The sequence below is a fragment of the Mustela lutreola genome, chromosome 1 (genome assembly GCF_030435805.1).
Source record: "Mustela lutreola isolate mMusLut2 chromosome 1, mMusLut2.pri, whole genome shotgun sequence".
NCBI lineage: Eukaryota > Metazoa > Chordata > Mammalia > Carnivora > Mustelidae > Mustela > Mustela lutreola.
In genome coordinates this window covers 34,965,238-34,992,768 of record NC_081290.1, presented here as the reverse complement: position 1 = coordinate 34,992,768, position 27,531 = coordinate 34,965,238, and the positions used below count along the sequence as shown (strand labels likewise).

The 27,531-nt window shown below is 40.6% G+C and overlaps 1 protein-coding gene and 1 pseudogene across 9 annotated transcripts in view; both read left to right on the top strand.

Annotated features, from left to right (window-relative positions):
• The first annotated feature begins 2,230 nt into the window (after positions 1-2,230).
• LOC131822779 (small nucleolar RNA U3) lies at positions 2,231-2,437 on the top strand (annotated as a pseudogene).
• A 10,601-nt stretch (positions 2,438-13,038) lies between these two features.
• Positions 13,039-27,531, top strand: part of N4BP2 (NEDD4 binding protein 2) — an 83,416-nt gene continuing 68,923 nt past the window's right edge. For 7 of the 9 annotated variants that reach the window (XR_009350971.1, XM_059163159.1, XM_059163149.1 and 4 more), the window contains exons 1-2: positions 14,185-14,338; positions 27,359-27,455. The gene's annotated coding sequence lies outside the window, so the exon portion shown is untranslated. Of the gene's footprint in view, positions 13,159-14,184; positions 14,339-27,358; positions 27,456-27,531 lie in introns of those variants that run through there. The other 2 variants (XM_059163134.1, XM_059163126.1) reach the window with 1 other exon arrangement.

Below are 27,531 nucleotides of genomic sequence, written 5' to 3'. Positions count from 1 at the left end.
GAGAAACAGGATTTTTGCAAAATCTCCACGTACCTTAAGATTTTTATCAATACAAAGGAAAAATAGTAATTTTGCTACCTGGTAGATACCAGCTTAACCAAGTGATCAAGATTAAGACACCAGTAGTAAGATGTATTGACATGATGTACCCCTGATAGGGTACAAAAGCCATTAAGGCAAAAACCAGTAAAATCTCAAGAATGTCTATAGTTCAGTTAATGGTATTATATGTTCACTTCTGTTTTTGATCATTATACCATGGTTGTGCAAATTGTTAATATCAAAAAAAGCTTGGGTGAAGGATATACATGAACTCTGCACTATGTAGTTTTTCTGTAAATCTAAAACGATTTCAGGACAAAAAGTTAAAAAAAAAAAAAGAAAAAGAATGAAGGTGAGGGGTGGGATCTAGAGCACAGGGTAAAAGGCACTCCTGGTTAGGAGGAGGTATGGCTCTCCCGTGGAACCAAGAGAGCTGGCGGAAAGCATGAGTGGTCATGGAAGTAGGGTTACTGAACTGATGTCGGGAAACTGGTGGGGTTCTTTAAGGGAAGACCAGGGTTGTCCCCTCAATGTCCACCACGGGGCTTGCCATAGAGCAGGGACAGAGCAAGTGTTTATTAAACTGAACAGGTCTGGATTTGAGACATGATTTCTAGATATGATCTTAGGCAAATTCTTTACTCTCTATGCCTCCATTTTCTCTGAAAATGGGGATGATAATCCCAACTGTTGAGTTAGAAATTAATATATATTTACCAAAGTCTATTTCCTTTTCTTCCTGGACACGTAGCTAGATATGCTTCAGCTTCCAATTATGTTAGAGGCCTACTGACTCACACATCACTGTCTCTCAATATATATTTAATGAAAGATCATAACTACTGAAATGTTCCATTATAAACTTTGTTGTGGGGACACCTGGGTGGCTCAGCCAGTTAAGTGTCTGCCTTCAGCTCAGGTCATGACCTCAAGGTTCTGGGATGGAGCCCAATGTTGGGCTCCCTGTTCTCAGGGAAACTGCCTCTCTCTCTCCTCCCTGCTCATGCTCTCTCTCACTCTCTCCAAATACATAAATGAAATTTTTAAAAAACAAAACAAAACTTTGTTGTATTACCAGTTACTCTTTATCTTGGTCCAACATAGTATCTTGTCTGGCCATGGAGGTGGTTAAGACCAAATGAGGGGAACCTGGGTGGCTCAGTCGTTAAGCCTTCGTTCAGGTCATGATCCCAGGATCCTGGGATCGAGCCCTGCACTGGGCTTCCCAGCTTGGCGGGAAGCCTGCTTCTCCCTCTCCCACTCCCCCATCTTGTGTTCCCTCTCTCACGGTGTCTTTCTCTGTTAAATGAATAAATAAAATCTTAAAAAAAAACAAAAGACCAGGGGCGCCTGGGTGGCTCAGTGGGTTAAAGCCTCTGCCTTCGGCTCGGGTCATGATCTCAGGGTCCTGGGATCGAGCCCCGCATGGGGCTCTCTGCTCAGCAGGGAGCCTGCTTCCCCCTTCTCTCTCTCTGCCTGCCTCTCTGCCTACTTGTGATCTCTGTCTGTCAAATAAATAAATAAAATCTAAAAAAAAAAAAAAAAAAAAAAAAAAAAAAAAAAAAGCCGGTATTCTTAATACTCTGACATTGGATAGACCTGGAAGGAAATAACAGTTGTGGGAAATATTTACAGATCATTTCTTCCCTTTTTTCCCTCACCACTCATCTAATTTGAGGACACACTATTATTAGAAACAGTGTGATGGTTAGGGGTACGCCGTGGTTAGAGAATGGGAAAAAAGAATTACAGCGAACAAAAACTTGCTTACCACTGAGGTAGGGTCCCCTGGGGTTGTAGTACCTTAGATTAAGCCATCAATGGTTTAGATTTTGAATCTTGATGTTTCTGGTTCAGTTAACACGGTCACATCACTTAGATGAATTAAATGAATCCACGGATTCTCATGCCAACCAATTTCTTGTGAGAATAATATGTAAATCAGAATGCTAATTTACTAATTTATGATAATAAATTAAACCAAAGAGCAGACTGTATGTTTTATCAGCTGCCTGATGCACTTTCTTTGTAGGAAAATCTATATGGAAAGCCATATACTTATAATCAGAAAGTTTTCTAATAAAAAGGAATCTAGAGCAAGAAGAGTTAGATATGTAATTTTTTTTAAAGATTGTAGATATGTAATCTTAAAGGCCGGGATTATCACGTTATGATAACTGAACACACATAGACTATACTTTCAGGGATCATTTCTATAGTTTGTTACTAGAGAAGTTTCTCTGAAGTCGTAGAGTACCCAAGACCACGAGGAGGAGGCGTAGTATCCCTTCCTGAGCGTGAAGCTGATCCTGAGTGTTGTGTATGATAACTGAACACAACCATTTCAATGGTAGGGACAGACTTGTTCAGGGACGGTTGCTTTTTCTCCACTGGTATTTTCTTTTATGTAGATTGAGCTGTGATGGTATAACCCTTAGCTACTCACTATTCCTTTACCCATCCCAGGAAAGAGAGTGATACCTAATTGGTAAATTTAGGAAGAATGACCTAGGCATCTCGTTTCATTCCTGCTCTTTTTCTTGAGTAAGTCGCACTCAGAGAGCACACACTTTTTTCAGGATATAAGATTTACTTGGTTCAGTGTGTTGCCCAGGGCCAACTTCTCCATTGGACACAGTAGGATCAATTTCTTGGGTCTCCCATACTTTCAGAGGTCTGTAAAATGTTTTAATTTAAAATCAGAAGGAAAAAAATGAACTTGTAGGTAAAAGAAAAAAATTAAGATTTTATTTATTTACTTGAGAGCGAGAAAGAGATAGCATGAGTGGGGGAGAGGCTGAAGGAGAGGGAGAAGCAGACTCCCACTGAGTAGGGAGCCTGAGGTAGGGCTGGATCCCAGGACCCTGAGATCATGACCTGAGCGGAAGGCAGAGGCTTCACTGACTGAGCCACCCAGGCATCCCAATGAAATAAAATGATTAGGGGGAAAATGTTCAGTATATAATAACACACACACACACACACACACATATTTATACACACACTCAACATCTTCATTATCCATTCATCCATGAATGGATGCTTAGGCTGTTTCCATAGGTTTGTTATTATAAATAATGCTGCAGTAAACAAAAGGGTGCATGTATCCCTTTGAATTAGTGTTCCTGTATTTTTTGGGTGAATACTCAGTAGTGAGATTGCTAGATCATAAGATATTTCTATATTTTTTAAAGATTTTATTTATTTATTTGACACAGAGAGAGATCACAAGTAGGCAGAGAGGCAGGCAGAAGGAGAGGGGGAAGCAGGCTTCCCGCTGAGCAGAGAGCCCGATTCAGGGCTCAATCCCAGGATCCTGAGACTATGACCTGAACCGAAGGCAGAGGCCCAACCCACTGAGCCACCTAGGCGCCCCAAGATATTTCTATTTTTAACTTTTTGAGGAACCTCCATACTGTTTTTCACAATAGCTGTACCAGTTTGCATTCCTACCAACAGTGTGCAAGTGCTCCTTTTTCTCCACATCCTTGCCAACATCTGTTGTTTCTTGTGTTGTTGATTTTAGCCATTCTGACAGGTGTGAGGTGATATGTCATTATAATCTTGGTTTGCATTTCTCTGATGATAAATGATGATGAGCATCTTTTCATGTGTCTGTTGGCCATCTGGATGTCTTCTTTGGAGCATGTCTGTTCATGTCTTCTGCCCACTTTTTAATCATAAAGTTGTTTATGTATTTTGGATACTAGCCCTTTATCAGATAATGTCATTGCAAATATCTTCTCCCATTTGTTTTGACTGATTGTTTCCTTCACTGTGTAGAAGCGTTTTATTTTATTTTATTTTTATGTAATTCCAAAAGTTTGTTTTTGCTTTTATTTCCCTTGCCCCAGGCGTCATACCTTGAAAGAAGTTGCTATGGTTGATGTCAAAGAAGTTACTGCCTATGTACTCTTCCAGGATTTTTATGGTTTCAGATCTCACATTTAGGTCCTTAATCCATTTTGAATTTATATTTGTGTCTGGTATAAGAAAGTGGTCCAGTGTCATTCTTCTAGGTGTTGCTGTCCTGTTTTCCCAGCACCATTTGTTAAACAGACTATTTTTCCCCCATTGTATATTCTTTCCTGCTTTCTCGAAGATTAATTGACCGATAGCTATGGGTTTATTTCTGGATTTTCTATTCTGTCTCATTGATCTATGTGTCTGTTTTTGTCAGTACCATATTGCTTTGATTACTACAGCTAATATACCTTGAATTCCAGAATTGTGATGCCTCTGGCTTTGCTTTCTTTTTCAAGATTGCTTTGGCTATTTGGGATCTGTTGTGATTGCAAAGAAATTTTAGAATTGTTTGTTCTAATTACGTGAAAAATGCTGGTTGATATTTTGATAGGGATTGCATTAAATGTATAGATTGCTTAGGGAGGGGAGTATAGACATTTAAACAATATTTTTTCTTCCAGTCCATGAGCATGGAATGTCTTTCCATTTCTTTGTTCATGAATTTCTTTCATCAGTGATTTATAGTTTTCAGAGTATAGGTCTTTCTCCTCTTTCAAACAGGTTTTTTGGCAGCAACCCATCAAAACAATGAGAAATTCCTATGCTCTATCATGAACGAATGTTCAATGAAGGACATGTTTTGAAACATCTACATCTATAGCGGATCCAAAGCAAAATCTGGAACTGTTTTACATATTTAAAGAGCACTTATGGAAACGCCTAGGTCGTTCATTCAGTTAAGTGTCTGCCTTTGGCTCAGGTCAAGATCCCAGATCCTGGGATTGAGCCCCCCATCTGGCTCCTTGCTCAGTGGGGGGTCTGCTTCTCCCTCCCCATCTGCCCCTCTCTGCTGCTTGTATGCATGCTCTCTCTCTCTCATGCTCTGTCTCAGATAAATAATCTTAAAAAAAAGAAAAACACCACTTATGTTAGGTGATACTATTCTACTCAAAGAGCAAGTTGGAATTATGAATACCATTTTCCTAGGAACATAATTATATTCTTAGTTTTTTCTTTACCTAGTTTACTTGATTAAAACCTTGTATGGGGTGCTTGAGTGGCCCAGTTATTTAAGTGTCTGACTCTTGATTTCAGCACAGGTCTTGAGTCCTGCACTGGGATCTGTGGGGAGATCTTCAGTGAGGAGTATGCTTCAGATTCTCTCTCCTTTTCACTCTGCTTCTCTCTATTTGTGCATGCTCCTTCTCTCTAAAATAAATATTAAAATCTTTCAACAACAACAACAACAAAAACCCCTGTATATTTGAGTTTTAGCTTTAAAGCAATTAAAATTTTGATTCTCAAAATGATTGAAAAGGCACCTGGGTGGCTCAGTTGGTTAAGCGACTGCCTTCGGCTCAGCTCACGATTTCAGAGTCCTGGGATCGAGACCTGCATTGGGCTCCCTGCTTGGTGGGGAGTCTGTTTCTCCCTCTGACCCTCCCCACCTCTTGCTCTATCTCTTTCATTCTCTCTCAAATAAACAATGAAATCTTTAAAAAGAAATCTAAAAGTCAATATTATTTTCCATTTCACTATCCTACTCCCCCTAGTAAAAATGACAATGATTATGCTCTGTATGTACGTCTTACCTCAGAAAAATTGCCACAGTCTCCTTAAAGACAGGGGTTGTGTCTTTTACTTTTATCATATCCCTAAATTCTCAAGAAATATTGGTTGAAGAAAGCATAGCTCCTGATATTTATTTAATGTTATTTAATTTTTCAATGGGATTTTAATTGATACAAATAAATTGTTCTGTTCTACCCCTTAGTGTATACATGCAATTATTCTGACTGACTTTACAGCAGATATCATTTCATCATCCTGTTTAAATTCACCTTATATAAAAAGTGTAGAGGAGTGCCTGGGTGGCTTAGTCAGTTAAGTGTCTGCCTTCCACTCAGGTCATGATCCCAGGGTCCTGGGATCGAGCCCCCGAGTGAGGTTCCCTGCTCAGTGGAGAGTCTGCTTTCCCGTCTCCTTTTGCCCCTCCCCCGGCTCCTGCTCAGGAGCTCTCTCTCTCTCTCACAGTCTTTCAAAAAAAAAAAAAAAAAAAAAAGTTATAAATACAAATGAAGCTTCTATGCTACAGTTCTTGGAATGTGCATTACAATACCAGGCTCATACAGAATACATTTAACTTCACGTGTAGGCTGTTTTAATTCTAGAAGATGCTTTACAAGTTCACTCGGGACCTTCTAGGAATTTCCCAAGTACTTCCCACATTTTCAGTTCCGGGAAGGATGATGTAAAATAAATAGTACTATCCACAGATTTGAAAAAATGTTAAAAGAAATGGAAACCACTTCCAGAAATGTTTAGCTTCAAAGTAGTAAGTAGTTCTGGGTCTTGGAAATTTATATTTGAAAATGCTTAAATAATTGTGTTAGGATTGGTGCTCTTCTTGCTCTGTTCCCTAATGCTTTTTCTAAAATACAAATCAGCTTAAACCAAACCAACAAACTTGTACTCAATCCTCAAACTGTCCTAATTAGCAAAATTCAAGAAGTTTCATGTTTCAGAAATGTTATCACCAAACATTCACTGAGAAGTCTCAGCTCTTAGGCAGTATTAGAGAGGAAGGTCTTCTAGGTGGAATGTGGCCCCAGGCCACAGTTTATATTTTGGCCCCAGGCCCAGGTTATATTTTCCACCATCAAACACTACTTTTGCTTAGGGTGAAAATCTGCTGAGCTAGCCCTCTCTTAACTTGAAAAAAGTATTTTTTGTGCTTCTTTTTTGTTTTTGTTTTTTTAAAGATTTTATTTTATTTATTTGACAGAGAGAGAAATCACAAGTAGGCAGAGAGGTAGGCAGAGAGGGAGAAGCAGACTCCCTGCTGAGCAGAGAGCCCGATGTGGGGCTCGATTCCGGGACCCTGAGATCATGACCTGAGCCAAAGGCAGAGGCTTAACCCACTGAGCCACCCAGGCGCCCCCCCCCTTTTTTTAAATTGTTAAATAATACAATCAGATTTTGAGAACCCAAATGGATTTCATTATAGAGAACATTACATTTTATTTTAACAAGCATTCACAAAAAACCTACTAAATAGTTAAACTCTGTTGGACACCACTATTAGAAAACACCTCAAGTTAACCTAGGCCCACAAAGGGGAGGTTTATTGTGATAAAAGAGATGTTTTAAGAGAAATAAGGAGAGGGGCACCTCGTGGCTTAGTTGGTTAAGCATCTGTCTTCAGCTCAGGTCATTAGCCTGGGGTCCTGGGATTGAGCCCCTCCCTCAGCAGGCTCCCTGCTCAGTGGGGAGTCTGCTACTCTCTCTCCCTCTGCCCCTCCCCCTGCCTTGTGCACTTTCTCTCTCTCTCTCTCTCTCTCAAATAAATAAATACAATCTTTAAAAAAGAAAGAAAGAAACTAAGGAGAGGGTTGCAGCTAGCCCCAGGAAAGACTACAACCAAATTGTCCATCTCTCAATCTGTTTTCTCTGCTTCGTCTGCTTCATTCTTTCCAGGAAAGGTTCCTTTGCTCCCCAGCCTTCTTGCAGAATATATCTGGCTTCAATTTCTGAGTTAATCCTCTAACAGGCTTAGCTGTGCAAAGAAACTGAATCTCTCTAGAGTATTTTATTCTTACTTAAATGATATTTTTTAAAAATAGTAAATAGATTCTTTTGTTTCAAAAAGGTACAATGAAAAGTCTTTCCAGCCCTTTTCCCTCTAGTTACCTATTTCTGTTTCTCCAAGGCAACCAATGGTACCAGTTTGTTCTAGCTCCTTCCAGACCTATTTTATGTATATATGATAAAACACATTTATCTATCTCTCTGTCTAGAGACATTTTCCCCCACTAATGGCAGTATAACATACACACATTTTCTCTGAGCAATTTATTCTGGAAACTCTACAGTATCAGCATTTAGAGAATGCCCTAGGATTTGACGTTGTGAGGTAACGTATTTCACCATTTCTGAGTTGATAAACATCTAGGTTTCCCCCCTTTTTTGCTATTACAGATAATGTTGCAATAAAAACTGGAACACTCACACATTTAAGAGTAATTTTTCTTTTTTCTGTGAGCAATCTTTTTTATGCATTATCTATTTTTTTTTCCTATTGGATTATTGGTCTTTTTCTTATTGATTTCTACATATTTATATATTAGAGAAATCAGTCATTTGTCTCCAATTCGAATTGCATTTTTTTCTTGTTTATCATTTGACTTTACTAATGATGTTTTTTGTCTTTGTCCTAATTCTAAAATTCCCCAGGAAGAGCTAATTGGATAAAGACACCTACTCTTGGTTAATGCACTGTGGCTGGGGAGGTAGAGTCATTTTTTTTTTTTTTTTAATCCTGGAGCGCACTTTATGGAATGGGGGTAAATAAAACTAAGGGGAAATTGTGAGTGAGGAAGTTACCCTAAAAGGAGTCTACTAATTTCAATGTGTAAAGAACCCTTTCTAGTAACTGGGTATACATCTTCTTGCCTAGGGGAAGAGAGCTCACAGCTTAGGGAAGATACACAGTGACACATAGTCACCACTACAATCGCTTAAAACCGGATATATAAATTCATGTGGGCATAGAAGCAGCAGCAGTTCATTATGTTTGGGGTATCTGGGAGAATTTTACAGGAGAAAAGGAATTTGAGCCGGGAGTGTAAAGACAGAAATAAGTGAAAATGAATGATTGCTGGCCAGGGGCTTAACATCATCGAAAGTAGGTTATATTGGGAAATGTATGATTGTCACAAATGGAAGAGTAATGTGACTGACAGAAAGATGTCACCAGGAATGGCTATGGGATGTATTATTTCCTTATTGGTAAATGATACGAAATCTTTGAAGAGAGAGAGGTCACAAGTAGGCAGAGAGGCAGGCAGAGAGAGAGAGGGAAGCGGGCTCCCCGCTGGCTCAAACCCAGGACCCTGGGATCATGACCTGAGCCGAAGGCAGAGGCTTTAATCCACTGAGCCACCCAGGTGCCCCTAAATGATATAAAATCTTAACAGTTACATAAACTGGAGCTACCACAATATGCTTCTGGACTGAAGCGTGGCTTCCTGTAAAAATCCCCCACAAAGACAGACTATGGTCGCTATCATACCCACAGGATTCTCCCGGGCATGAGAAAGCTATCCTTGCCATACTGCAGTTCTAGTTCTCTTAGGGTTTTTTGTTTTTAATACTCTCTTTGCCAATCCCGTCTCTACCCTTCCCTGTCAGCTTTGGAGACTGTCTCATGCCTGCCTGCCTACTCATGGAGAAATTGCGTAAAACAGGGATACATTTCTCAAGAGCATTCCTCAGTGTTTCTAGGCTTGAGGGTCCATTTGAAGTCCATATCTGTAGAATTAGTGGCAGGATTTGGATGCATGGGCTGAGGGGCTGGGATTTTATCTTCAAACATATAAATGAGTGTTTCTTCCCAAAGCATGATATAAAATTTTATGCCCTGAGATACTCTCCATGGAAATATGTAATATGTAATGCTATTCCTCCCTTTCATAGTGTACCATGTTATATTAAAATCTCTCAGAATTTATTCAAAGGACAGAATGCAATGAGAAGCCTTCCAGTTTAAAGGAAAGGTATAATTTATTTACCCTTCATTTACAGATTTTCTCATACAGTGTTTCTTACAATTTTGAGAAAAGCTAAAATAAATAGTGGGGAGCTGTGAAGTTTCTGATGCAGTCAGATTTCATTTTTCATGAAGTTTTCACTCAGTCTGCAACACCCTCTTTCTTCTTATTTTTTTCTTGTTCCAGTTTGCTTATTTTTGTTTTTTGCTTGCTTATTTTTTGTTATTGTTCTTTGGTTTCTCAATAGTAGGTTGACTTTTTTCTCTTCCTTCTACCTTCCCACCCAGCTTTACCGATATACAATTGATAAAATTATACATACTTATGTGTGTACAACGTGATTTAACATATATTGTGGAATGGTTAACACATCCATCACCTCATATGATTACCTTGTGTGGGGGGGTACATATGCGTAGAATACTTAAGATCTATTCTCCTAGCAAACTTCAATTCTCAAAAGTTATCTCCCATTAGTAGATGTGGTTAGTATTCTATTCCTTCCCTCAGGATATTTGTTTCCTCATTTAAAAATCTTTTACTTATTTATTTATTTATTTTTAAAGGTTTTATTTATTTATTTGACAGAGAGACATCACAAGTAGAGAGGCAGGCAGAGAGAGAGAGAGGAGGAAGCAGGCTCCCCGCCGAGAAGAGAGCCCGACGCGGGACTCGATCCCAGGACCCTGAGATCATGACCTGAGCCGAAGGCAGCGGCCCAACCCACTGAGCCACCCAGGCGCCCCACTTATTTATTTATTTTTAAAGATTTTATTTATTTGACAGATCACAAGTAGGCAGAGAGGCAGGCCGAGAGAGTTGGGGGAAGCAGGCTCCCTGACGAGCATAGAACCCCATGTGGGGCTCGATCCCAGGACACTGGGATCATGATGGAGAGCTGAAGGCAGAGGCTTTAACCCATTGAGCCACCCAGGTGCCCCTTAAAAATCTTTTAAACACAACTTTATGCCTGCCGTTTATAGATAATTGCACAGAAAGTCATTTTTCTTCATGATTGAGCCCACTAATATTTGCAAGTAATAGTAACTACTTTCTATTGAGTATTTTTACATGGTTTCATTATTTCAATTAATCATAAAGTGAATATAATGAATGCATTTGAGAAATGAGTGAGTTTTAGAGGGCTTAAAATAATCTTCCTGAAGTCACAGAGCTCGTAGCTCTTGTTAAGCATGGTAAAGCAATCCTTTATAAAGATAAGTCCACTGATACTTATTTACTTTAGATGACAGCAATATTACCCACTATCCAGTTTCCACTAGATTTAAAATTGAAAAGTACAGGCGCTCCAGCATATGTTGGTCTTATTCTCTTTCAGTAGCTTTCTTGCAACGATGCTATTCTAGGGGCACCTGGGTGGTTAAATGGTTAAGTGTCTGACTCTTGATCTTAGCTCAGTACTTATCTTGGGGGCTTGACCTTGGGGTTGTAAGTTCGGCCCCACATTGGGCTCCATTCTGGTTGTAGAGCCCACTTAACAACAATGGAACAATGTTATTCTAAGTTTAATTGGAATGAAAACAAGTATTTATCAGTTATTATGTACAGGAGGAAAAAGTCCTGAGACAGATTTTCTTTGATTTGCCATATGCTGTGTTGTAGAGCAACGCTCACTCATTCTTTCATTCAGCAAATATCCCTGGATTGTTTATATTGTACAAGGTTCTGAGGAATAAAAGATTGAATGGAGAATGGAATCTATCTTCAAGGAACTGATGAATTACTGAGGGAAATTATAAATATGTAAATAATTATAATTAAGCAGAATGCTGAGTCAAAATCAAAGAATGTGAAAGCAGAGATTATTTTTGATTGGGAGGAAATCATACTGATGTTCTAAACATAAATATAAACATCAACAAGCAGGTTTAGTATTTAGCCATTAAATAGGCCAAAGATGGCTTTAGACAAATATTAAAGATTTACTTATGATGCATTGGCCATTTTATTTACAAAAATCCAAGACATTTTCTAAAAGAGAAACTATTATTTCCTTAAAGGTTATCTTTCATAGAAAGAAATGGCAGTTTTCATCTTACTTAAAGTATTAGGTTGTAGGCATTTAGTCATTCTTTAGATTCATCTGGCATTTTAGAGAATTAAAATATTTTAGCAAACTGTAATGTAACCCATTGGAAGATTACAGAGAGCAGAGTGTGATCAAGAGTAGCAATTTGGTATTTAAGGTACATCAAGATACTCAACCATTCAAATATTCTTAAATTTCTTCTTTGAAATGAAAAGATACATGATCTTAAATGAGAACGAGCATGAAAAACAATCTTCTTAAATGAGAACGAGCATGAAAAACAATCTATTTATCCAATGTTTTAAGCCAGTGCTAATATCTCATCCTTTCAAAGATGTGTTGTACTTCTGCTATTGGCTTAGAATTTAAACCAATAAGGAAGGAGAACATTTTTATAAATATTCACAAAGAAAGGCTGGCATTGTGAATATTGAGTAAAGATTGCTTTGTTCTTCGTTTGAGTCTGATTTTCAGAATTTTGTAATATCGATGTTTTTCTCTTATTGGTGTAGGAAGCACTCATTTTTTAAAAAATTCAAGCTGGATGATGTCTTGGCTTCAAATATATTTTCCAATGTTAAGAACACTTTCTTTCTTATTGTTCAGGCAAGAAGTGATGAATCTTTAAGTGTTCAAAGGAAAATCAAGAATTTAAAATGTGTTATTACCGTAGTGAACATACTTCATACGAACAAAATTGATACTAATTTGCTAGATTTGTTTGAAGTTCATAATTACTAGGGTTCTTTCATTTCTAAAGTGGCATATATCACTGTTATTAGCCTCTTTTAATGGCTGTTCAGAGGCAGAGTTAATGTTAGGTTCTCAGCAATAGCTATTTATATCTTGAGATTCTGGGTTCTTTATTAAAATTTTTGCTGTTTTGAAATTTAATAAAAGCATTAGTAAAGATTTTGTATTGTAGTTTCTTAATTGGGACTCAAGGATCTCTAATAATAGAAAAAAAATCATACAAAAGTAAAATTGTGTATTGGTTTCATTAGAAAATCTACCATCCCGAGGTCTCTGCTTAAATATTTCTGATTCTTAAAAAAAAAAAACAACCCACTAGAATGTTTCCATTGAGTGTGAGTAGGTATTCCAATGAGATCCAGATGAAGATAAAAATTCACTTGAACTTTTCCCAATTTTCCACTCACTTTAAAGCAATTACTACAACATGGACAGTCTGCCTCTTCGACGCAGAGGAGTACTTCGTCAGGAAGCTGTTTTGTTTCTCTATGAAAAACAATGAAAGTGGAATAAAAAGCAATCGCAAAGGGAGTCGAACAGAACGAGAAAAAAAAAAAAAAAAAAAAAAAGGATCAGCAAAACCACCATCCCCTGCAGAAAGGAAGCGTGAAAAATTCATGCACCTGAAAACACTGACTTCACGTCCCATCCCAGAAGAAACAAACCAAAGAAAGCAGAGTTTAGGGGAAGAAACGGAGCAGGCGTAGGCGACAGGCTCATGGTACAGTGATCGCAAAAGGGAAGAAAACCTCGTTTTTTCTTGGCATCTGGAAACTGAAGCTCTAACTGGAGGGCAAGGTCAGTGCCTGCAGCCCAGCGCCGCAAACGAGCACACGTTTCGGTGCTTCCGCCAGCGCGTTCGGACCCAAGCGGGCAGCGCGGGTTGGGAGCCCGCAGCCTCCGTCCCGGCCGCAGCCGCCGTCTACCCCTTTGTTTCCCCGCGCCGAGGCGGCCGGCGCGGCCCGGAAACCGACGCGGGCAGCGCCGCGCGCGCAACGGCGGGTTCGCGCGCCCGCCGCCGCCGCCGCCGCCGCCGCCGCGGCCCGGAGCCCGGAGTCAACAGCCCAGTGAGGCAATGCTGAGGCGGTCGGGCTGGCCCCGCTGTCCCTCCCAACTTGCCGCCGGGACCCGCGCGCTGGCGGGCCCGCCCCGGCTGTCGTTTCCTCCCCCGCCTCGACCAGCGCCGAGTGCGACCTTGGGTTTCTGCCTTGGTTTTCGGGTTGGGAGCGTGCGGAGGGCTAGAAACAGCCGTGGTCTCCCGCGCCGTTTACTTCGGCAAAAATTTGGGGCCCCTGATCGATAACGTTCACGAGCTCAAAACAGCGCCCGTCTTCCCCGAAAACTCGACACTTGGTTTGCTCCTCCCTGTGGCCGCTCCACCGGGAAAGGGGGAAACACAGGATGTCGGGGGAGCTTTTTGGTGGTGGTGTTGGTGAAGGCGGGGGTCCGAGGGCAGAATCGGCCAGGCCCGGACTCGCTCTCCTGAGGGAGCAGGAGAGAGCGCGCCCGCCGGCCCGGTCTCCGGAGCCGGCCCCGCGGGGCGGGCCGATGCGCCACGGCGGACTCGGGGACGAACCAGAGGTCGCGGCGGGGGAGCCGTAGGGTGTGTGGGGGGAGGCGGAGGGCAGCGAGCCACCTGAACGACGTGGCAGCCATTCCCTACTTCCCGAGACCCCTCCCCACTCGGCCGCCCACCCGCCCTCTCGCGGCTGGCTGCTGCGAGGCTGCTCTTCCCGGGCCGAACAGAGAGCGGCAGTGTCTCCCCGCCCGGCACTCGCCGCGCGTCCCCCCCCGCCGCGCGTCCCCCCCCACCCCGCAGCACCCCCCCCCGCCCCGCGGCCGCCGCTGCTCGCCAGCCCAGCGCCGCGCCGGAGAGCGCAGTGGCGGCGGCGGGAAAGGGCTGCGGACCCGCGGCGCCGCGTCGCACACTCGACGACGCGGCCCCGGCCTCGACGCCCTCCACCCGCTTTCGGAGCAGGTAAAGGCGGCGGGTGATAGGCGCGGCGGAGGGTCCGGGAGGGAAGGGATTCCGGGGCCCCAAGCCGAAGCGAAGGGCCTGAGGCAGCGGCGGGCAGCGCTGCGACCGAAGCCCAAATCCCCGAACGTGGGGGCCGGCGCGGGGCCCGCGGGCCTGGCCGCCTGGACGGAAGGGAAGTGAGGCGTCGGGGAGAGGCGGGTCCTGGCGTGCCGCCGAGGCCGGGCGAAGGCGGGCGCCGCGGCCGCTTCCCCGGCCTCCCAGTCCCGGGCGGGCCTCCAGGCCCCAGACACACCCCTCTCGACCCCCCGGGGTTGCCTCCGTGTGGGTTCCCGCCGGGACTTGACCTCGTGCTTCTCCGAGCACCTTCGGCGTTTCCCAGGCGGAGCCTTCTCGGAACTTCGGGCCACCCTCCCGTAGTCCTAGCAAAGCCGTTTATTTACTCACTTCGTATCCAAACACAACCTCGCACTCCGCACGTTCCGATTTTGGACACCGTGGGGAGACACCCCAGGTCCCTGGTATTTGTGCCTCTTTGACCCTCGTCCGCACCCCCCTCCCCCACCGCAACTTTGATCCTCTGTGGGACCCTGCCTGAACCCTTCTGTCATCCGGACCCTCTCCGAGCTGTCCCTGTGCAAATTCGTCTTCCATAGAGTGAGTCATCCGACCGGGGGCACAGTTTATTCCTTAAGCTCGTTTGATTAAAACAGTAAACAGCCCCCCCCCCCCCCCCCCCAAGAGAGCTAGAGTAATAACGTGTAGATGCTAGATCTCGCTTGGTGTCGCTTTAAAGAATGTTCCTTTCCGCAACAGCCTTTAGAACTAGCAATCTGCTATTTGTGGCAGGGACAGGTTTGTACACATTCTCGCCATGCAGTGGTTGTAATGTCTCCATAGCACAATCCCGACTTGCGGGCAGGATTGGCTGGTTTTTCTACACAACATCTTTAAGCCAATCACGAAGCGCTGCTTGCTTGGAGACTGGTTAACTCAGAAAAGGTAGGGATTGGCTGAGCGCAGAGAAGAAAATCCTGGTGATCAACCTCGTCTCTGGGAAAACAATGACTGATTTGCAGATGCCTCTCTTCTCTCACTTAAAAAAAAATTACCTTTTATCCTAGCATCAGATTTTCGTTACGTTTTTATTATTTCTATGGCTTTTTCTCTCAAACACCGAGCTCTCTTTTGTAACTCCTTTTAACCATCCTTCAATTTTCAATGAAAGAATCCTTACCTGCTTTAAGAAATGTAAACGTCATGTGTTTGGATGCCCGGCGTGGTTCAGTTTTCTAACATGTACGTTTTTAAAGGTCAGAAATTCAGTCAACAATTTCTAAGTCCTATGCTAGATAGAGCCTTTATCATTTAAGTGGTTGTGTCCGGACAGGGGGGCTGCAGTGGTGGAGATGGTGGGAAGAATAGGGAAGAAATGGCTGCTTTTGTACGAGGAGCCTACAATTTACTTCATGAAAAAAGACTACTATATTAACGTGGGGGTGGGGGGACCAACAACAAAACCAGTGCAAAATCCCAGTGCAGAAACCCAGCATACAGTACTGATGAAATGTCAGTCTGTGTACCTGTTGATTTTCATAGCTTTGAAGGGGAAGGGTAAAGAGGACCAGGTGTTGGACCGAATAGAAAAAGTGGGCTTAAGTTATTACGGAAGAGTATTTTTTCTTTATTGAAGTAGGTATAATATCTTGTACACAGTAGAGGCTAAATAAATATCAGCGTAGGTGCATGTTTTTTTAACTGAGGATTTTCCTTCTTTTAAAATCTCCTTGTTTGGCTTCACCATTATCCGTGATTGTGGGTGCCTTTTGATACGCAAAACAGTAACCATTTAGTGGTCACTCTGAGTTTTAGGGAACAGCTATCTCTTTGCCTTCCTTCCTTCAGCTTTTTATATGCAAACTCATGTTGTAAGTCTTGTGAAGAGTAGGTCAGGCCAAATATTGAATCTTAATAGATCCCTATTAAATGCCTTTAGAAGTAGCTTTAGGAATTAAAGAAGAGATTGAATGATTGGAAAAATATTTGCCATGCTAGGCAATGAGTAAGCCAAAAGTCATTATCGGCCTAATCACCCTCATCCTTACAGTAATAAAAGTGGCTACCAATAATACCTGTTTGTATTTGTGCATATGTATATAAATGTATACATGCGTATATGTGCGTGTATGCCAGGCACTGTTTTAAGCACTGTGCATAGACTACTGTATTTAATTTTCACAGTTCTATGAGATTTTCATTATTACTGGTACAATTTCACAGATGGGGAAACAGACAATATGAGAAATGCGAAGAAAGTTGTCCCAACATCAGCCAATTGGTATTTGGCAGAGCCAGGATTCTATCAGTTCTGGATCTTTCTGACCCCAAACCTTACTCTTATCATATTCTTTTTGTGGCCCTCTGAAACAAAAGCTTTGATATCAAGTAAATCGTGACATTTCCAAATATCTACCATTCCTTGCATCAGTTATAAGATGGATTATTTTATGTACGTTTACAAAACCCCCCCCAAACCAAAAAAACTCCCAAGTAACTGTGATATGCCATTTATTTTAGGGTTGTCCTTACCACATAAAATGTAAAGATGTCTTAAAATTGGTGAAATAAGTTATATTGGTTTGTCACATAAACATTTTTTCCCTCTACATTACAGTTCAGTTTGCTTATATAAAATCATATACAGATTTTAACATTACTCTGAATTTTGGTTTATTGAAGTTTCTTTTAAGTACCTTCCTACCCCCTGAACTGAAGTTTTAAAATATGTGTAGGTGGGCAGACTGTTGGAAGAATCTCAGCCTTGTTCTCCAGAAATTATTTTAGTAATACATCTAGGTTCAGGTTAATTAATTTGTGCTATCCAAACTCACATAACTTTGAAAATTAAAAAAAAATCATTTTGTTAATTTCCACGGAGGAGGAAACTAGCCATGCGAGCTAGGTTTTTATGACTATTAGTGGAATTAGTAGCAGGAAGAACCCACATGTTGCCCTTGACTGAGCACTGGTTCTGGGTATACCAGTCTCAATAAACCCCACTAGACTGATAGTGGACACCATTTTTCTAAACATGGATTGTTCGAATCCTTTGATCATATATTACATCAGTTTCTCTTAAAATGTTGAGAATGGTCCAAATATATGGTTATTAGTGTCTTTTTTTTCTTGAAATATTTTTCTCTAGCTTGGGGTTTTATTTTTTGATTATTTTTATTTGTCAGAAGTTTAAAATGTTCATACATGAATCCATCATTCTTTTCCTTTCTCATTGTTTCACATTTTGTTTTTTAACATTTTATTTATTTGCCAAAGAGAGAGAGAAAGAACACACAAGCAGGCAGAGAGGCAGGCAGAGGCAGCAAGAGAAGCAGGCTCCCTGCCAAGCAAGGAGCCCAGTGCAGGACTCGATCCCAGGACCCTGGGATCATGATCTGAGCCAAAGGCAGCGGCTTAACCAACTGAGCCACCCAGGCGTCCCATTGTTTCACATTTCTAAATTAAAACATTTCATTGTTCTGCAGCTGTGATAATCAGTTTTTTCCTAATATTCCTAAAATTAACTTTATAATCAGAATTTAGAATAAATTCGAAGCATAAATTCATAATTCTAAGGTAATACCACCTTAATTGTTTTACAGATTATTATTAAATCATTTATCACTGTTAAAAACTTGAATCTTCGTGTTTTGGAAAGCCTATCTTATTACATGTAAATTTTGAGATATAGTTAGGACTTTTTCTGGATTCTTGCATTTTTTATAATAGTTCTTCAGTCTTTTATTGGACTTTTGTGATTGTACCATTTAATTTTATTGTTACTGTCATAGCATGCTTGGTTTGTTTTTTAGTGGGCTCCATGCCCAGTGTGGAGCTCAGTGTGGGGCTTGAACTCACAACCCTCAGATTAAGACCTGAGCTGAGATCAAGTGTTGGTTGCTTAACCCCCTGAGGCACCCAGGCACGCCTTCATGATATGCAATAGTATTTGGTAGAAGGAATTTCCCCATGTTACTTTTTTGATGAAAAACATTTTTGTACATTTTCTATTCATTAAATTTAAGAATTACTGTGAGAACTGACAATGATACTTTTTTGTTGTTCTGAAGCAAGGTTTCTTTTTATTTATTTATTTATTTATTTATTTATTTGAAAGTGGAGCCCAACGTATGGCTTGAACTCATAATCCTGAGATTGAGACCTGTGCTGATATCAAGTCAGTTGCCTAACCAATTGAGCCATTCAGGCACCCCAAAACAGGGCATCTTTTTAAAAAAAAATTCTGTGTTTGAATTTTATTTATTCTGCCTAGAGTGTTTTATTGTTTTCTCTGCCCTCCTCCCCCTAACCTTTGAACCTTTGATGTATTTCTAATATACACTTAATGCTATGCTAAGCTTCTTCCTACCTCCCTTTAGTAATTGAGCCTCACTGAATCTTCCTTTTTTTTTTCCTGCTAACACTGGTCCCAACCTAATTACTTTAGGTATGTAAGTATTAAATAAATACTGGCATGAATAGAGGAGATATTTTACTTTTGAAAATATTTCTCTCTGTTACCATCTATATTCTGATAATTCTCTGTCTTCAACCCAAAGCTCTTTTCCTGATAAGTGGACTCATGTATCATTTGTCTTCATGACATGTCCATTTGTATGCTATCATCGGGACTAAGCCTATCTCAAACTGTAGTCATTAACAACTTTCCGTCTCTTATCCTCAAACCAAAAATACAGAACAGATTGTTTCTTCTCAGTCTTCTTTCTAGCGGAAGATTAAATGAGATAATGCACGTGTGTTAAAAATTCAGTAAATGCTAGAGATTGATAATAATAACTTGGGAGAAACATGGGCTATCCGTTGTCCTCTCTTTTTGCTTTCACATTCTGATTGATCACTGAGCCCTGTTGGATACTTCTTAGTATTTCTTGACTCTGTGCCTGCCTTTTCCCTCTCCCCAAGGCTACCATCCTGCTCAAGGTTAGCATCATCTCTCACTAGGATTGCTGCAGTCCTCTCCTAAGGTTGTATCCCTGCTTCCAGTGTTGCCTTTCTCCCCCGCCCCCTCATTGTAGCCACAATAATCTGACACAGCTGCATATTTTACTTCCCTGCTAATAAACCTTTATTGTGGCTTTTCATCATCTTTAGGATAAAGTCAGCTTCTTAATTTGGCTTTCAGGATCCTCATGATCTAATTTCTGTTCACCTCTTCGTCTTCATCCTCTCTCACCTCTTCCCTTTGCCTTCAGTGTGCTGAACATATTCGGTTACAGCATTTCTTCCTTAGGATGCCGGGTTCGTTCAATCTAAGCCTGAGTACAGGAGCTTCCCTCTGCATTGCCTTCTCTGGTTCCCCGCTTCCTTTCCCTTTGGTTTTGTTGTCTTATGCTTGTCTTTTGGGTCTCAGTCAGGATCATACCTCTGTGGGGAAGCTTTTTTTGATATCTCAAGGCCTGGTTTTTCAGGTTTGTCCTATTTCTTCTGTTTGTTTCCCTAGCCAACCTGTATTATCACATTGTTCTACTTTGCTTATCTGTCATCTCACCCTGTAGTGGTTAGGGTTAGTGAAAGAAAGAGGTGTATTGGCTATCTTAAAAAATGAGGTGATTTGCATGGAGGGAATTAAGTAGTTATTTTTGGGTTTACCTAGTAGAGAAGGGAAGAAGACACTATATATAATAGATGAAAGTCCCCCCCCTCCCTTTTTGGGAAGATTTTATTTTTGCAAGAGAGGAAGAGGTGGGGGGAGAGAGCGTGTGTGCAGAGGGAGAAGTAGATTCCCTGCTGAGCAGAGAGCCTGATGCGTGGCTCCTTTCTAAGATCCTGGAATCGTGACCTGAGCTGAAGGAGGATGCTTAACCATCTGAGTCACCCAGATGCCCCAGATGAAAGTTCTCTCGCTTAGGAAAGGGATACTAGGTAGGCCCTTTTATAGTGTCAGTGAAATACATCTTTACGTAAAATTTCCATATATTCAGTTTCTCTGTTAGGACTTTTTAGATTGCAAGGAACAGAGATACAGTTAGAAATAGCCTATTTCAAAGGAGAAGTTACTGGTTAACCACACAACAGAAATGGTATGGCTAGAAGTGGCCATATGGGCTAAGTTAGGAACTTGCCCGTAGGTCGGTCCTTCCTATACCTAAAATCTGTGTATACTGGTGCCATTTCTCCTCTTGTGGCTATACTTCATGTGGTAGGACCCGGTTCCTCCCAGCACAGCTCTATTTAGAGCCTTATTTATGAGGTTTTGGGTAGATTTGGTCACATGTCCATACCTTGACCGATGCCTGCAGCTGACGAGCTGAGGTGCTAAGGTGCTATGCTTTGTTGAGTTTAGATCACGTAATGTGCTTGTTTATGTGTCAGGGGTCTGTTAACAGAAAACAGACCCCTGGTGGAGTAGGGGAGGAGAAGGAGTTTTGGGGAAAGAAGTGGTTGAGTAGGATATGGATATAGCGTATGTACAATCCTCGTAGATTGTAGAGTATTTTGCATATAGTTTTTGGAGCTATAAAGATCCAGGAGGTCTATTCTATCCCGGGACTCAAAGCTGATAACTCATTATGTAGTTGTAACCAATGTAGTTCACTTCTCAGGATTTCTGTTTGTGATTTTCTTCTCTGTTCTGACTCCAACTCTTCAGTGAACATTTTCTTTCCCTGCTAAAATCACCTTCTCTTTTTTTTTTCCCTTTGTACTTAAACCCCTTATAATTTTATTTAAAAAGTTGGTAAACATATACCATAAAATTAACTATCTTAATCATCTTTAGATGTACAGTAAGCACAGTAGTGTTAACTGTATGTACATTTTTTTTGTGTGAATGTATTTGTTTTTATTATGTATTATTAAACAGCTTTAGCAATCTTACTGGCAAGAAGCAATATTAAAAGAAATACCTTCTTTTAATCACCTTGCTTCTTTTCTTTTCTTTTTTTTAAATTAACTTACACATACTTATTTCAGGGGTACAGGTCTGTGATTCATCAGTCTTACATAATTCACAGCGCAGACCATAGCATATACCCTCTCCAGTGTCCATCACCCAGCCACCCCACCCTGTCCAGCCCCCTCCACTCCAGCAGCCCTCAGTTTGTTTCCTGATATTAAGAGTCTCTTATAGTTTGTCTCCCTCTCTGGTTTCATCCCATTTCATTTTTTTTCTCTCTTCCTCCATGATCCTCAAATTCCACATATCAGTGATATTATATGATAATTGTCTTTCTCTGATTCACTTATTTCACTTAGCATAATACCCTCTAGTTCCATCCACATTGTTGCAAATGGCAAGATTTCATTTTTTTTTTTAAGATTTTATTTATTTGTCAGAGAGAGAGAGAGAGAGAGAGAGCACACAAGCAGGCAGAGGCGGAGAGAGAAGCAGGCTCCCTGCTGAGCAAGGAGCCTGATGTGGGACTCAATCCCAGGACCCTGGGATCATGACTTGAGCGGAAGGCAGCAACTTACCTGACTGAGCCACCCAGGCATCCCAAGATTTCATTTTTTGATGGCTGCATACTATTTCATTATATATATTACATCTTTTTATCCATTCATTTGCTGATGGACATCTGGGCTCGTTCCATAGTTTGGCTATTGTGGATGCTGCTGCTATAAACATTAGGGTGCATTTGCCCCTTTGGAGCTCTACATTTTTATCTTTGGGATAAATACCCAGTAGTGCAGTTGCTGGTTTGTAGGGTATCTCAATTTTCAATTTTTTGAGGAACCTCCATACTGTTTTCCAAAATGGATGCACCAGCTTGCATTCTCACTGACAGTGTAGTAGGGTTCCCACTTCTCTGCATCCTCACCAACATCTGTTGTTTCCCGACTTGTTCATTTTAGCCATTCTGACTGGTTTGAGGTGGTATCTCATTGAAGTTTTGATTTGTATTTCCCTAATGCTGTGCGATGTGTTTGTTTTTATGTGTCTGCTTGGCCATTTGGATGTCGTCTTTGCAGAAATGTTTATTCATGTCTTCTGTCCATTTCTTGATTGGATTATTTGTTCTTTGAGTGTTGAGTTTGATAAATTATAGATTTTAGAAACTAGCCCTTTATCTGATATGTCAGTTGCAAATATCTTCTCCCATTCTGTTTTTTGGTTTTGTTGACTATGTCCTTTGCTGTGCAAAAGCTTTTGATCTTGATGAGGTCCCAATAGTTCATTTTTGCCCTTGCTTCCTGTGCCTTTGGTGATGTTTCTAGGAAGAAGTTGCGGTGGCTGAGGCTGAAGACTTTGCTTCCTGTGTTTTCCTCAAGGTTTTTGATGGATTCCTGTCTCACATTGAGGTCTTTCATCCATTTTGAGTCTATTTTTATGTGTGTTGTAAGGAAATGTCCAGTTTCATTCTTCTGCATGTGGCCGTCCAATTTTCCCAATACCATTTGTTGAAGAGAGACCGTCTTTTCTCTGTTGGACATTCTTTCTTGCTTTGTCGAAGATTAGTAAGCCATAGAATTGAGGGTCCATTTCTGGGCTCTCTATTCTGTTGCATGGACCTATGTGTCTGTTTTTTTGCTGGTACCATACTGTCTTGATGATTACAGCTTTGTAATAGAGCTTGAAGTCTGGAATTACGATGCCACCAACTTTGGTTTTCTTTTTCAGCATTCCTCTATCTATTCCGGGTCTTTTCTTGTTCCATACAAATTTTAGGATTATTTGTTCCATTTCTTTGAAAAAAGTTGATGGTGGTATTTTGATAGGGATCACATTAAATGTGTAGTTTGCTCTAGGTAGCAGGGACATTTTCACAATATTTGTTCTTCCAATCAATGAGCATGGAACATTTTTCCATTTCTTTTTGTCTTCCTTAATTTCTTTCATGAATATTCTATAGTTTTCTGAGTACAAATTCTTCACCTCTTTGGTTAGATTTATTCCATATCTTACGGTTTTGTGTGCTGTTGTAAATGGGATCATCTCCTTAATTTCTCTTTCTTCTGTCTTGTTGGTGTGCATATGTGCATTGTTAATACAGTAGATCTCTAGAACTTTTTCATCTTGTAGACCTGAAACTCTAGTCCCAAAGAATTCTCCTTTTCTCCCTCTTCTCCAGCCCCTGGCAACCATCATGCTACTTGCTGTTTCTAAAGTTTGACTACTTTAGATACTTCGTAAAAGTGGAATCGTATAGTATTTGTATTTTTATGACAGGATTATTTCACTTAGCATAATGTCTTCAAGGCTTATCCGTGTTATAGCATTTGACAGGATTGCCTGCCTTTTTTGAGGCTGCATAATATTGCATATTGTGTGTTCGTGTGTACACCAATTATTCTTTATCCATTTTTCTGTTAAAGAACATTTATGTTGCATGGACATTTTTGGTTGTTTCTACTTCTTGGCTGTTGTGAATAATGCTGCATTGAACATGATTGTGCAAATATTTCTTTGGGGTCTTGTTTTTTTTTTTTTTTTTTGTATATACCCAAAAAGTGGGATTGGTGGATCATAATATATTTTTGACTTTGGAGGAACCTCCATATTGTTTTCTGTAGCAGCTGCACATTTTATTTATTTTATTTTTAAAATTTATATTCCCATATAGTTAATATTCAGTGTGAAATTAGTTTCGGGTATGCGACATAGTCATCAGCAATTCTTTATATTACTCAGCAGCTGCACATTTTCCATTCCCACCAGCAGTACACAGGAATTTCAGTTTCTTCCCATTCTTACCGACGCTTGTCCCAGCTTCCCCCCCCCCACCTTTTTTGATAGTGGCCATCCTAAAAGTTGTTAAGTGATACCTCATTATGGTTTTGATTAACATTTCCTGATGATTAGTGATGTTGAACATCTTTTCATATACTTGTAGATCATTTGTATATCACTTGTAGAGAAATAACTATTGGAGTCCTTTGCCCATTTTGAAAATTGAGGTTTTGTTTTGTTTTGTTTTTTGACTTGTAAGATGTATGTATTTTGGATATTAACATCTTATCAGAGATTGGTTTGCAGATATTTCTCTTATTCTGTAGATTGGCTTTTTGCTCTGGTGATTGTTTTCCTTTGCTGTGCAGAAGGTTTTTTTTTAAGTTAGATGTAGTCCTGTTTGTTCTTGCTTTTGTTTCCTGTGCTTTGGTGCCATATCCAAGAAGTCATGCCAGTCCAGTGTTATGAAGCCTTCTCCCCTGTTTTCTTCCAAGTTTTATGGTTTCGGTTCTTATGTTTAGGTCTTTAACCCATTTTGAGTTAATTTTTTTTTTTTTAAAGATTTTATTTATTTATTTTACAGAGAGAAATCACAAGTAGATGGAGAGGCAGGCAGAGAGAGAGAGAGAGAGAGAGAGAGAGAGAGAGAAGCAGGCTCCCTGCTGAGCAGAGAGCCTGATGCGGGGCTCGATCCCAGGACCCTGAGATCATGACCTGAGCCGAAGGCAGCGGCTTAACCCACTGAGCCACCCAGGCGCCCCTTGAGTTAATTTTTGTATATGGTGTCCGGTAAGGTTCCAGGTTCATTCTTTTGCATGTGGATATCTGGTTTTCTAGGCACCATTTGTTGAAAAGACTATCCTCTCCCCATTGTGTAGCCTTCACATCCTTGTCAAAGATTACTTGAAGGTAGGGGTCCCTAGGTGGTGCCTTTGGTTAAGCGACTGACTCTTGGTTTCAGCTTAGGTCATGATCTTAGGGACATGAGACTACATCAGGCACCTTGTTCAGTGAGGAGTCTGCTTGGGATTCTTTCTGTCTTCCTCTCCCTCCCCTTTTGCCCCTTTCCCCACTCGTGCTCGCTCGCGCTCTCTCTCTCAAATAAATAAAGATTACTTGACTGTATATGTGAGGATTTATTTCTGGGCTCTGTATTCACAACCTGAGATCAAGAGCCATATGGTCCACTGACTGAGCCAGCCAGGAGCCCCTCTTCAGTTTTATCATTTAAGATTTCTTCTTTCAGGGGCACTTGGGTGGTTCAGTATGTTAAATGTCTGCCTTTGGCTCAGGTCATGATCCCAGAGTCCCGGGTTGCGGGGGGGGTGAGGAGTGGAGGTCCTTCTCAGTGGGGAGTCTGCTTTTCCCTCTGCCCCTCACCCTGGTCTAAATAAATTAAATCTTTTAAAAAAATTTTTTTTCTTTCATTTTCTTCCTTCTCTTTACTTATGGAGTAGTTGAATTTTTCTTCTCAGAACACGCATGGATAGATAACCAGATATAACCTTTACTCTGCTTTATGAAAACTTGGCATATTTGAATTAGAAGTTTCAAATTAAGTGTTGGTATTTGGATTAAAAATAATTTTTTTCTTTATAGATTAGAGTAGTTTACTTGAAGCATGGTACATTTAAAGACTTTTATAAATGGAAAATACTTAAGCATATAGGAAAGTAGAATAGTACATTGAACTTGTGTATACCCACCTTCTAGATCGAATAATTTTTAATAATTTTGCCATATTTACTTTACATATCTGTGTATGTACAGATATTTTCTGCACCATTTAAAAGGATATTAATGGTGGCAAGTGAAAGTTATTTTTAAGATTTTATTTATTTGAGAGAGAGAGAGTGAGCAAGAGAGAGCACAAGCCAAGGGGAGAGACAAAGGGAGAATGGGAGGGAGAAACAGACTCAGTGTTTCAGATTCAGGTTAAAGGTTTTTAGATGAGTACTTTAGCAATGCTTTGTATTCATATTGCTTCATGTTAAGAGCACATAATGTTTACTTGTCCATCATTCTTTTTTTTTTTTTTTTTAAAGATTTTATTTATTTGACAGAGAGAGAGAAATCACAAGTAGGCAGAGAGGCAGGCAGAGAGAGAGAGGGGAGGAAGCAGGCTCCCTCCGGAGCAGAGAGCCCGACACTGGGCTTGATCCCAGGATCCTGGGATCATGACCTGAGCTGAAGGCAGAGGCTTTAACCCACTGAGCCACCCAGGCGCCCCTACTTGTCCATCATTCTGATGCTGTGTTTCATCACCACGCTGAGGTGGTGACAACCAGATCATCTTATTGAAGGTTATCTTTTTCTTTTTGCATCTGTAAGTCATCTGTGAATGGCACTTCGGCACTGGGTAAATCTATCAACCTGTTTCAACTAATAATTTTAACCTTCTTTGGTGATGGCTGATTCTTGTTCAGCTCCTCGTTACAAATATTAAGATTCTTTTGTTCCTTTTACATTCTTTTAGCATAGTCATGTTCTGTGAAGAAGTTTCCCTCATCAGTTAGGGCTATTTTGTTATCTTGAAATGATGTTCTACTTGGAGAATAAATGCTTAGTTTGTTCCTTTAATATAGCCTTTTCTGGAGGGTTACAGTTGCCTCCAGTGGTGACAAATGAGGTTGGGTCTTTTTTGTCTTTGTTTTTGTTTTTGTTTTTTAACTTTTGTGGCTTACTTTCTTTCCTTTTTTTTGGCTGATGTATACTTTTATTTATTTATTTTTTTAAATTAATTTAATTTTTTCAGTGTTCCATGATTCATTGTTTATGCACCATACCCAGTGCTCCACGCAATACATGCCCTCCTTAATACCCACCACCAGGCTCACCCAACCTCCTCCCGCCCCTCTCCCCTCCAAAACCCTTAGTTTGTTTCTCAGAGTCCACAGTCTCTCATGCTTCGTCTCCCCTGTGGATTTCCCTACTTCACTTTTCCTCTCCTTTTCTTAATGTCCTCCAAGTTATTCCTTATGCTCCATAAGTTAGTGAAACTATATGGTAATTGACTCTCTCTGCTTGACTTATTTCACTCAGCATAATCTCCTCCAGTCCATGTTGATACAAAAGTTGGGTATTCATCCTTTCTGATGGAGGCATAATATTCCATTGTATATAGGGACCAAATCTTCTTTATCCATTTGTCTGTTGAAGGGCATCTTGGCTCTTTCCACAGTTTGGCAATTACTTTTTTGGCTTTCTCTGTGGAATATCATATGTACTTATAAGTATTACATATTTTGAACTTCGGTTTCATTTAGGATTATATATCGATGTAGATTTGCCTTTATTGTATATATAAAATATATTAATATATTATTTTTTTGTAGTGAGAAGACATGTTGAATAACAGGAAGAGCTATAGAGTTTGCAGATATCAACTGTGGCCTTAGTAAGCACATTCTTAGCGTCTGTGTCAGACAGATGGTAAGTATTGTTAAAGTCATAGAGTATGAATTTTTTGCACTTAGGTTCTCAAGCTGTTTTAGTGGCTTAAAAAAAT